This window comes from Lucilia sericata, unplaced genomic scaffold, assembly GCF_015586225.1.
Source record: "Lucilia sericata isolate MDLA Ls3-8-SP2 unplaced genomic scaffold, ASM1558622v1 Contig000557F_arrow, whole genome shotgun sequence".
Taxonomy (NCBI): Eukaryota; Metazoa; Arthropoda; class Insecta; order Diptera; family Calliphoridae; genus Lucilia; species Lucilia sericata.
In genome coordinates, this window is record NW_023994567.1 from 97,501 (window position 1) to 110,000 (window position 12,500).

General features: G+C 29.9%; 1 protein-coding gene across 1 annotated transcript in view; it reads left to right on the top strand.

Annotated features, from left to right (window-relative positions):
- The first annotated feature begins 3,283 nt into the window (after window positions 1-3,283).
- The window catches only part of LOC119606178 (titin homolog), a 43,186-nt gene continuing 33,969 nt past the window's right edge, over window positions 3,284-12,500 (top strand). The window contains exon 1 of the mRNA XM_037959593.1: window positions 3,284-3,732. The gene's annotated coding sequence lies outside the window, so the exon portion shown is untranslated. The remainder of the gene's footprint in view (window positions 3,733-12,500) is intronic.

Sequence of the window (12,500 nt, forward strand, 5' to 3'; positions counted from 1 at the left end):
TAGTCTAAAGTCTAGTCTATAGTCTAGTCTATAGTCTAGTCTATAGTCTAGTCTAAAGTCTAGTCTATATTCTATAGTCTAGTCTATTTCTAGTCTATAGTCTAGTCTATAGTCTAGTCTATAGTTTAGTCTATAGTCTAGTCTATAGTCTAGTCTATAGTCTAGTCTATAGTCTAGTCTATAGTCTAGTCTATAGTCTAGTCTATAGTCTAGTCTATAGTCTAGTCTATAGTCTAGTCTATAGTCTAGTCTATAGTCTAGTCTATAGTCTAGTCTATAGTCTAGTCTATAGTCTAGTCTATAGTCTAGTCTATAGTCTAGTCTATAGTCTAGTCTATAGTCTAGTCTATAGTCTAGTCTATAGTCTAGTCTATAGTCTAGTCTATAATCTAGTCTATAGTCTAGTCTATAGTCTAGTCTATAGTCTAGTCTATAGTCTAGTCTATAGTCTAGTCTATAGTCTAATCTAAAGTCTAGTCTATATTCTATAGTCTAGTCTAGTCTATTGTCTAGTCTATAGTCTAGTCTATAGTCTAGTCTATAGTCTAGTCTATAGTCTAGTCTATACTCTAGTCTATAGTCTAGTCTATAGTCTAGTCTAACTCCTAGTCTATAGTCTAGTCTATAGTCTAGTCTATAGTCTAGTCTATAGTCTAGTCTATAGTCTAGTCTATAGTCCTAGTCTATAGTCTAGTCTATAGTCTAGTCTATAGTCTAGTCTATAGTCTAGTCTATAGTCTAGTCTATAGTCTAGTCTATAGTCTAGTCTATAGTCTAGTCTATAGTCTAGTCTATAGTCTAGTCTATAGTCTAGTCTATAGTCTAGTCTATAGTCTAGTCTATAGTCTAGTCTATAGTCTAGTCTATAGTCTAGTCTATAGTCTAGTCTATAGTCTAGTCTATAGTCTAGTCTATAGTCTAGTCTATAGTCTAGTCTATCGTCTAGTCTATTAGTCTAGTCTATAGTCTAGTCTATAGTCTAGTCTATAGTCTAGTCTAATAGTATAGTCTATAGTCTAGTCTAAGTCTAGTCTATAGTCTAGTCTATAGTCTAGTCTAGTTATTGTTCTAGTCTATAGTCTAGTCTATAGTCTAGTCTATAGTCTAGTCTATAGTCTAGTCTATAGTCTAGTCTATAGTCTAGTCTATAGTCTATAGTCTAGTCTATAGTCTAGTCTATAGTCTAGTCTATAGTCTAGTCTATAGTCTAGTCTATAGTCTAGTCTATAGTCTAGTCTATAGTCTAGTCTATAGTCTAGTCTATAGTCTAGTCTATAGTCTAGTCTATAGTCTAGTCTATAGTCTAGTCTATAGTCTAGTCTATAGTCTAGTCTATAGTCTAGTCTAGTCTAGTCTATAGTCTAGTCTATAGTCTAGTCTATAGTCTAGTCTATAGTCTAGTCTATAGTCTAGTCTATAGTCTAGTCTATAGTCTAGTCTATAGTCTAGTCTAGTCTAGTCTAGTCTATAGTCTAGTCTATAGTCTAGTCTATAGTCTAGTCTATAGTCTAGTCTATAGTCTAGTCTATAGTCTAGTCTATAGTCTAGTCTATAGTCTAGTCTATAGTCTAGTCTATAGTCTAGTCTATAGTCTAGTCTATAGTCTAGTCTATAGTCTAGTCTATAGTCTAGTCTATAGTCTAGTCTATAGTCTAGTCTATAGTCTAGTCTATAGTCTAGTCTTACTTAGTCTAGTCTATAGTCTAGTCTATAGTCTACTTTATAGTCTATTGTATAATCTAGTCTATTGTCTATTGTATTGTCTAGTCTATAATCTAGTCTATAGTTTGGTCTATAATCTAGTCTGTCGTCTGCCACTATAGTATAATTTTTTTAACCTTAAGAAGTACTCTTCATTATTTAAATTTTCCTTGTCTGAGTCTAGTCTATAGTCTAGTCTATAGTCTAGTCTATAGTCTAGTCTATAGTCTAGTCTATAGTCTAGTCTATAGTCTATAGTCTAGTCTATAGTCTAGTCTATAGTCTAGTCTATAGTCTAGTCTAAGTCTAGTCTATAGTCTAGTCTATAGTCTAGTCTATAGTCTAGTCTATAGTCTAGTCTATAGTCTAGTCTATAGTCTAGTCTATAGTCTAGTCTATAGTCTAGTCTATAGTCTAGTCTATAGTCTAGTCTATAGTCTAGTCTATAGTCTAGTCTATAGTCTAGTCTATAGTCTAGTCTATATCTAGTCTATAGTCTTAGTTCTAGTCTATAGTCTAGTCTACTATGTCTAAGTCTATAGTCTAGTCTATAGTCTACTTTATAGTCTATTGTATAATCTAGTCTATTGTCTATTGTATTGTCTAGTCTATAATCTAGTCTATAGTTTGGTCTATAATCTAGTCTGTCGTCTGACTATAGTATAATTTTTTTAACCTTAAGAAGTACTCTTCATTATTTAAATTTTCCTTGTCTGAGAGAGAGAGAGAAAAATATGATAAAGAGAATCCCTAAAATTTACTCATGGAAATTAATACGAAGCTGGCAATACTGCTAAAAATAGGATAGAATTTTGTATTTCCTTTTCCTTAATGTTTTAATGAGATCCGTTTGGATATTAGGGCGTATGAATAACATGGAATTTTCAATTATCAAATATTCAAAGAAAAGTAGATTCAAATAAAACATATCTTTTAAATTTGATTTACATTAAAATTATAAATTTTGTATTTTTCTTTATGTCGAGTTATCATTGTAATAGAAATAAATTACCTCTATAAGAGTATACAATTTAAGAGAAATTATTTTTAACTGTTTTTTTTTTTCAATCAATACTCAGCTCTTTAGTTATTTCATTGCAGCTTTTTGTTTAAACTTAAAAGCATACTATTTTGTCATTTTCAGCTCATTCGCTTAACGTCTGTTGTCTAAAACGTATCGTTCGTTGCTATAGTTAAATTTAAGTTTTCTTTTTGTTTTAAATAAAAATAAAAAAATAATAATTAAAAAAACCTTTATTGAAAGAAATAAAAACAAAAAAAAGCACATACAAACGCGCGTGTTTTGTTTTCAGTTTTATTTCTTCTTTCTTTTTGTTTTTTGTGATTTTATTATATTGCTTTTAAAAAACAAAGTTACAAACCTATAAATGTATAATATAAGAAATAAGAAAAAACAAACATTTTGTTAACAATTTGCGTTATCGTTTTGAAATAAATCGTTAATAAAAAAAAAAAAAAATACATATGTACGGTTTTTGAGTAAAATTTATAATTTATAGAATGAATTAAAAAAAAGTAAAAATACAAAAGTTTTATTTAGAAAAAACAAGAGAAATGTTTAAAATAATGCTCTTGCTTGGTGATTTTTTATTTAAAAATAAAATACGCTGAATTTAAAATTATAAAGAGTGTGAGTGAGTGTTAGAGTAAAAAAATTATAAAAAAAGTTTTCGTTTCAGATTTTTTTTAGCGCGCTAGTGTGTGAAACGTAAAACGAAGTTTTTAAAATTGAAAAAATTTTATACAAAAAAATGCTGACGTTTTAAATTTTAAATTAACAAATATGTTTGCTAAAACGTATAAAAAGAAAGAATTAAAAAATATAAAAATAGTTATAAATAATGAAAAGATAATTGTTATAAATTAATTTGTAAAAAGAAAAATTTTAAAAATAAATAAAATTTTAAATTAATAGAAAAATTAAACAGTGTCTTTAAATAATGTATACTTTTACAAATAATCAAAAACTTACAACAATTTAATAAAACATCAACACAGACTAAACTAAATGTAAGTACTCTTCAAAAAGTTTATATTAATTTGTTGAAACTTTTGTTTGAGACAACAAAAGTTGACAAATATGTAAAATAATTAAATAAAACGTAGCAGTTAGATAGAAACAACAACAACAGCAGCAAAATAAACCTTTCAACAAAAACAAATAAAACACCTTGAAAGAAATTTCTACACCAACAAAATAAAGATCACCCATTTATTTAACTCACACCTCCCACCCCATTCCAATTTAAACACTTAACTCTCTTAAACCAGCAGCTACCGTTATTTACAAATTTAAAATAATTTTAGAAAAAAAAAACCTTTAGTAATTTTGCTTTCATTTAAAATTATGCAAGAGAAAAAAACCTTCTCTCTCTCTGTGATAAAAAGAGTATAAGTATTAAAACTCATTTAAGAAAGTACAAACGAGTACAAAAAAGTGCGTGATTTTATTTTGTTTTTATTTACGTGTACTTATTTAAGCCACAAAACGAAAATCAAAACATACAACAACAAAAAGAAAACAAAAACAAGTGCAAGGTGCATTTTTAAGTCAGGCATGGGAAATTGATATATTTTAGATATCAGTTTTATAGATTTACATATATACTATAGACTAGACTATACACTAGACTATAGAATTGACTATAGACTAGATCATAGAATAGACCATAGAATAGATTATAGACTAGACTATAGACTAGACTATAGACTATACTATAGACTAGACTATAGACTAGACTATAGACTAGACTATAGACTAGACTATAGACTAGACTATAGACTAGACTATAGACTAGACTATAGACTAGACTATAGACTAGACTATAGACTAGACTATAGACTAGACTATAGACTAGACTATAGACTAGACTATAGACTAGACTATAGACTAGACTATAGACTAGACTATAGACTAGACTATAGACTAGACTATAGACTAGACTATAGACTAGACTATAGACTAGACTATAGACTAGACTATAGACTAGACTATAGACTAGACTATAGACTAGACTATAGACTAGACTATAGACTAGACTATAGACTAGACTATAGACTAGACTATAGACTAGACTATAGACTAGACTATAGACTAGACTATAGACTAGACTATAGACTAGACTATAGACTAGACTATAGACTAGACTATAGACTAGACTATAGACTAGACTATAGACTAGACTATAGACTAGACTATAGACTAGACTATAGACTAGACTATAGACTAGACTATAGACTAGACTATAGACTAGACTATAGACTAGACATAGACTATAGCTAGACTATAGACTAGACTATAGACTAGACTATAGACTAGACTATAGACTAGACTATAGACTAGACTATAGACTAGACTATAGACTAGACTATAGACTAGACTATACTAGACTATAGACTACTATAGACTAGACTATAGACTAGACTATAGACTAGACTATAGACTAGACTATAGACTAGACTATAGACTAGACTATAGACTAGACTATAGACTAGACTATAGACTAGACTATAGACTAGACTATAGACTAGACTATAGACTAGACTAACTAGACTATAGACTAGACTATAGACTAGACTATAGACTAGACTATAGACTAGACTATAGACTAGACTATAGACTAGACTATAGACTAGACTATAGACTAGACTATAGACTAGACTATAGACTAGACTATAGACTAGACTATAGACAGACTATAGACTAGACTATAGACTAGACTATAGACTAGACTATAGACTAGACTATAGACTAGACTATAGACTAGACTATAGACTAGACTATAGACTAGACTATAGACTAGACTATAGACTAGACTATAGACTAGACTATAGACTAAGACTATAGACTAGACTATAGACTAGACTATAGACTAGACTATAGACTAGACTATAGACTAGACTATAGACTAGACTATAGACTAGACTATAGAACTAGACTATAGACTAGACTATAGACTAGACTATAGACTAGACTATAGACTAGACTTATAGACTAGACTATAGAAGACTATAGACTAGACTATAGACTAGACTATAGACTAGACTATAGACTAGACTATAGACTAGACTACTATAGACTAGACTAATAGACTAGACTATAGACTAGACTATAGACTAGACTATAGACTAGACTATAGACTAGACTATAGACTAGACTATAGACTAGACTATAGACTAGACCTATAGACTAGACTATAGACTAGACTATAGACTAGACTATAGACTAGACTATAGACTAGACTATAGACTAGACTATAGACTAGACTATAGATAGACTATAGACTAGACTATAGACTAGACTATAGACTAGACTATAGACTAGACTGTAGACTAGACTATAGACTAGACTATAGACAAGACTACAGACTAGACTATAGACTAGACTATAGACTAGACTGTAGACTAGACTATAGACTAGACTATAGACAAGACTATAGACTAGGACTGTAGACTAGACTATAGACTAGACTGTAGACTAGACTATAGACTAGACTATAGACTAGACTATAGACTAGACTATAGACTAGACTATAGACTAGACTATAGACAAGACTATAGACTAGACTGTAGACTAGACTGTAGACTAGACTATAGACTAGACTATAGACTAGACTATAGACTAGACTGTAGACTAGACTATAGACTAGACTATAGACTAGACTATAGACAAGACTATAGACTAGACTATAGACTAGACTGTAGACTAGACTGTAGACTAGACTATAGAAGAGACTATAGACTAGACTATAGACTAGACTATAGACTAGACTGTAGACTAGACTATAGACAAGACTATAGACTATACTATAGACTAGACTGTAGACTAGACTATAGACTAGACTATAGACTAGACTATAGACTAGACTATAGACTAGACTATAGACTAGACTATAGACTACTATAGACTAGACTATAGACTAGACTATAGACTAGACTATAGACTAGACTATAGACTAGACTATAGACTAGACTATAGACTAGACTATAGACTAGACTATAGACTAGACTATAGACTAGACTATAGACTAGACTATAGACTAGACTATAGACTAGACTATAGACTAGACTATAGACTAGACTATAGACTAGACTATAGACTAGACTATAGACTAGACTATAGACTAGTCTATAGACTAGACTATAGACTAGACTATAGACTAGACTATAGACTAGACTATAGACTAGACTATAGACTAGACTATAGACTAGACTATAGACTAGACTATAGACTAGACTATAGACTAGACTACAGACTAGACTATAGACTAAACTATAGACTAGACTGTAGACTAGACTATAGACTAGACTATAGACTAGACTATAGACTAGACTACAGACTAGACTATAGACTAGACTATAGACTAGACTATAGACTAGACTATAGACTAGACTATAGACTAGACAAGACTAGACTAGACTAGACTATAGACTAGACTATAGACTAGACTATAGACTAGACTATAGACTAGACTAGACTATAGACTAGACTATAGACTAGACTATAGACTAGACTACAGACTAGACTATAGACTAGACTATAGACTAGACTATAGACTAGACTATAGACTAGACTATAGACTAGACTATAGACTAGACTATAGACTAGACTATAGACTAGACTATAGACTAGACTATAGACTAGACTATAGACTACACTATATATTAGACTATAGACTACACTATATATTAGACTATAGACTAGACCATAGATGAGGCTAGCTTATATTCAAATTACCATAATACAAAATTTTCCATGTCTGGTTTAAATTATTTATAGGGTTGAATGTTTGTCACATTCGACATTAATGTGCAATTATATTTAGGTATGTGTCTGTGTGAGAGACAGCATATTCTCTTTATGCATTTGTTAAATGACTGAGTGCCCTGACAAACATACAAACAATTTAATGTCTTCAATTTGTTATTGTTGTGTCACGTTTGCTTTAAAATGATTTAAACTAATTTATAGTATGTATAAATGCATTTTTTTAATAAAACTTTTTAAACTCACGCGCATTTTGTTAATAATTCATAAATTACTTTTAAATTGAACCAAAATAAACAAAAAAAAAAAAATACAAAAAAAACAATAAAATACCGTCAATCATTAATGTATTCATATTTTTGTTATTTTTTGCATTTTTTTATTATTTATGATTATCATCATTTACTTTTCTCCCTCATTACGCCAACTAAGTGTACATGTCAATGTTTGTTATTGTTGTTGTAATATTTAAACAGATTATATAGATACTTGTAGTTTGTAAAAGTAAATACCCTCTTTTAGTATAAAATTTCAATATTGTAATTTGTTTTTAGTACTGCTGCACAGTGGGCCCTCACCTAGGATCATCTTTTATTCAAAGTTTTTATAAATTTTGATAACATATGACGTATTTATCTATATTTCATGATCGACTTTGAAACTTGCATTTCAAATTTTTGATAAGATTTCGATTATCACGATTTTTTATAGTTTGATTTATTTGTTTAATATTTCTAACAAAATTGTATCTTTTCATAGCAGACCATAGTGCAGAAGTTAAATTTTTGTACAATTTTGTTATTCCTGCTATTTATTGTCATTTTGTATGGGTGTCTTTCATTTTAGTTGTTGTCATATACTTTCCTTTAATTTACATAGAGAGTACATTCATACATATATACATACATATGTACTTACTTATGTATGTATAAACATTTCTATATACAAATTTACTTACACACGTAAAAATTTAAATTTGCTCCCGTGGCCTATTGTTATTATAGGTAGTTTTGTTGTTATTATTGTTGTTATACCTAGTTGATTACTTTCGTGCTTGTTACAATAAAAAAATTAAAACAAAAATGTTGTCAACCGTTGACGTTTACTCGTTTATTTACTTATACCAGTCAGTCAGTCATTTAGTCTGTCTGTCAGTCTCTCTATAAATGTAAAAATGTAGTTTTGTTTTTTTTTTTTTTTGCCGCTTCTGCCTTTTTTGAGCAACTACTACAACAAAATCGAATAATAAAAACAATAAAATAGCAGCAGCAACAACAAATTACAACAAAAAAAAAAACACATTGATTACTTGCTGCTCCACTTTTTTCTACGTTATTATTGTTGCATTTTTTATACATTTATACAAACATACAGATATTGTGCATTGATACCAACTATACACACGTTTATACATAAATATTGGTTTTATATAAATGTTTGTTTGATTGTTTTGTGAGTATGTACATACTCTTACTCATATCTACTTTAAAACATACAGACGAGTATATGACAAAAAAAGAGTATTCTCTTTTGTTATTACTTTTTATTTATACTTTTTTATTTTTACCTACAAAAAAAGTACATACTTAGTTTGTTGTTGTTATTGTATCAAGTACTTGCATACTGACAAACATACATACATATCATCAGTGATAGCAGTAACGTAGTGTTAGTTTGTACTGTGTGCAGTTGTTATTATTATTGTTTGTAATACAGTGGTTTGCATTTATTAAGAATTTTATTAAGTTTTCTTAACAATTAAATTTATTTAGTTTTTTTTTTCACCATTATTTATAAAAATTTTTTTAATTTATTAAAAATTTCATTGTTTTATTTTTGCTTAAATAAATTTGTATACTTTTTATGCTAAATAAAATTTACACTTTCGTTTTGAGGTTTTTAACCTTTATGCTTGTTTTCTTAATGACATGCAAAATGTTTTGTTATAAATAATTAAAAAAAAATGCTAATTTTGTTTAATTTCCTTATAACAGAACTTTAAAATTAAGGTTTAAAAGTAATAGGCCTATAATTTCTTTTATTGGTATTCAAATTTTAACTGCTAATAATTTAAACTGTTGATATCATGTCTAAATGCGGAATATCTTTCGTAAAATGAAAGACACCCACTTTGCTCCAAATAAAAAAAAAAAAAAATTAATTGATTTTGACAGAAATTTACAATTTATCGGGGTCAATGTTCTAATTTCTAGTTCTAGTTTAATTTACAAACAAGTTTGAGTGTTAAACGAAGTTTAAATATCAACACCTACAAACAAATTGTTATAATCGAAACCTGTGTGGGAGCTGTGGTCACATATGGAACGATCAAACTTTTTTTTATATGTACGTTCTGTTTTAGCTCAGTTCTAGTTCAGTTCAAGTTCAGTTCAGTTCTAGTTCAGTTCTAGTTCAATTCTAGTTCAGTTCTAGTTCAGTTCTAGTTCAGTTCTAGTTCAGTTCTAGTTCAGTTTCTAGTTCAGCTCTAGTTCAGTTCTAGTTCAGTTCTAGTTCAGTTCTAGTTCAGTTCTAGTTCAGTTCTAGTTCAGTTCTAGTTCAGTTCTAGTTCAGTTCTAGTTCAGTTCTAGTTCAGTTCTAGTTCAGTTCTAGTTCAGTTCTAGTTCAGTTCTAGTTCAGTTCTAGTTCAGTTCTAGTTCTAGTTCAGTTCTAGTTCAGTTGTAGTTCAGTTCTAGTTCAGTTGTTCAGTTCTAGTTCAGTTCTAGTTCTAGTTCTAGTTCAGTTCTAGTTCAGTTCTAGTTCAGTTCTAGTTCAGTTCTAGTTCAGTTCTAGTTCAGTTCTAGTTCAGTTCTAGTTCAGTTCTAGTTCAGTTCTAGTTCAGTTCTAGTTCAGTTCTAGTTCAAGTTCAGTTCTAGTTCAGTTCTAGTTCAGTTCTAGTTCAGTTCTAGTTCAGTTCTAGTTCAGTTCTAGTTCAGTTGTAGTTCAGTTGTAGTTCAGTTGTAGTTAAGTTCTAGTTCAGTTGTAGTTCAGTTCTAGTTTAGTTCTAGTTCAGTTCTAGTTCAGTTGTAGTTCAGTTGTAGTTCAGTTCTAGTTCAGTTGTAGTTCAGTTGTAGTTCAGTTGTAGTTCAGTTGTTGTTCAGTTGTAGTTCAGTTGTAGTTCAGTTGTAGTTCAGTTTTAGTTCAGTTGTAGTTCAGTTCTAGTTCAGTTCTAGTTCAGTTCAGTTCTAGTTCAGTTCTAGTTCAGTTCTAGTTCAGTTCTAGTTCAGTTCTAGTTCAGTTCTAGTTCAGTTCTAGTTCAGTTCTAGTTCAGTTCTAGTTCAGTTCTAGTTCAGTTCTAGTTCAGTTCTAGTTCAGTTCTAGTTCAGTTCTAGTTCAGTTCTAGTTCAGTTCTAGTTCAGTTCTAGTTCAGTTCTAGTTCAGTTCTAGTTCAGTTCTAGTTCAGTTCTAGTTCAGTTCTAGTTCAGTTCTAGTTCAGTTCTAGTTCAAGTTCTAGTTCAGTTCTAGTTCAGTTCTAGTTCAGTTCTAGTTCAGTTCTAGTTCAGTTCTAGTTCAGTTCTAGTTCAGTTCTAGTTCAGTTCTAGTTCAGTTCTAGTTCAGTTCTAGTTCAGTTCTAGTTCAGTTCTAGTTCAGTTCTAGTTCAGTTCTAGTTCAGTAGTTCAGTTCTAGTTCAGTTCTAGTTCAGTTCTAGTTCAGTTCTAGTTCAGTTCTAGTTCAGTTCTAGTTCAGTTCTAGTTCAGTTCTAGTTCAGTTCTAGTTCAGTTCTAGTTCAGTTCTAGTTCAGTTCTAGTTCAGTTCTAGTTCAGGTCTAGTTCAGGTCTAGTTCAGGTCTAGTTCAGGTCTAGTTCAGGTCTAGTTCAGTTCTTGCTTAGTTCTAGATCAGCTGTAGTTTTGATTGAAAAACTATACTACTCGGGGACATTAAAGTGATATTCTTATAAATACAATAGCAACTGTACATTCGTGTCTGAATTTCACAACTCTCTGTAATAAATATTATTACAAAAAATAATTTATTTTCTTTGTCAGTCCTAACAGTCACCACTAAACGCTTATAAGCCATTTAGGAAATGATCACAATTTTTACGATCACAACACGACCTAGGTCAAAATTCCCATATTAGTGTGGAATCAAGCTATTTAATTCTTATTGTTAAATCTAATCTATAGGTAGGTGTTTGAAAACAAATAAAATCATTTATTTATTTATGGAATTATACAATGATAAGAAATTTTGTTTATACTTCACCTGACTGACTTGACAATGCAAATGTTTATTTTAACAAATACCACTACTATTGCTGTTGTTATTATTACGACTACTTAATTTAATATTTAAAAATATTATTTCAAGGGCTTAAATGCAGATAAAACTAAATTGTTTCAACAATTAATAACAAACTTATTAAATGATAATGTGACCAAAAATAACAACTACTTAGGGAAATGGGAGTGCATGGTGTAACGACTTAAATATATGTATGAACAAAAGTTTTATAATTGTTCTTAGTTTTTGGAAATTTTATTAACTTTAGAATAGAATATGTTTAATTAAATGTTGAATTTTGTTCTCTTTAGTATGGGTGTTATAAGTACAGTGGGTCTAGTGACATTTAAAACCATTAAAAATTATATATGTGAAAATTAAAGCTAAGCTTTCTGTGTTATTTATAGTTCGGCACTTTCCTTGCTTGGCAACCTAATATAACCATACATGGAAACCTTAGAAATCTTAGTTTCAATTTTAAAATGTTCCAACTGTCTTCTTTGTCACTTGAAAATTCTTAAAGCTTAGCCATAAGAACCTTTACCCCTAACCAATAACTTAGTGCAAATAACATGACAAAAACATACTGTGCAAATGAATATTTACCGCTACATACAAATAAATCACTTACAAACACATACATACATAGTTATGTGAACAACCCAGCAGTGTTATAAGGAGTCAATGTTTTTATATATGATTATTCTGGATCATTATCTATTAAGCCACGTCTGTCTGTCCGTATGTATAGTATGTTTGTTGAAATTAATTTTCTGAAGACCCCTTCGG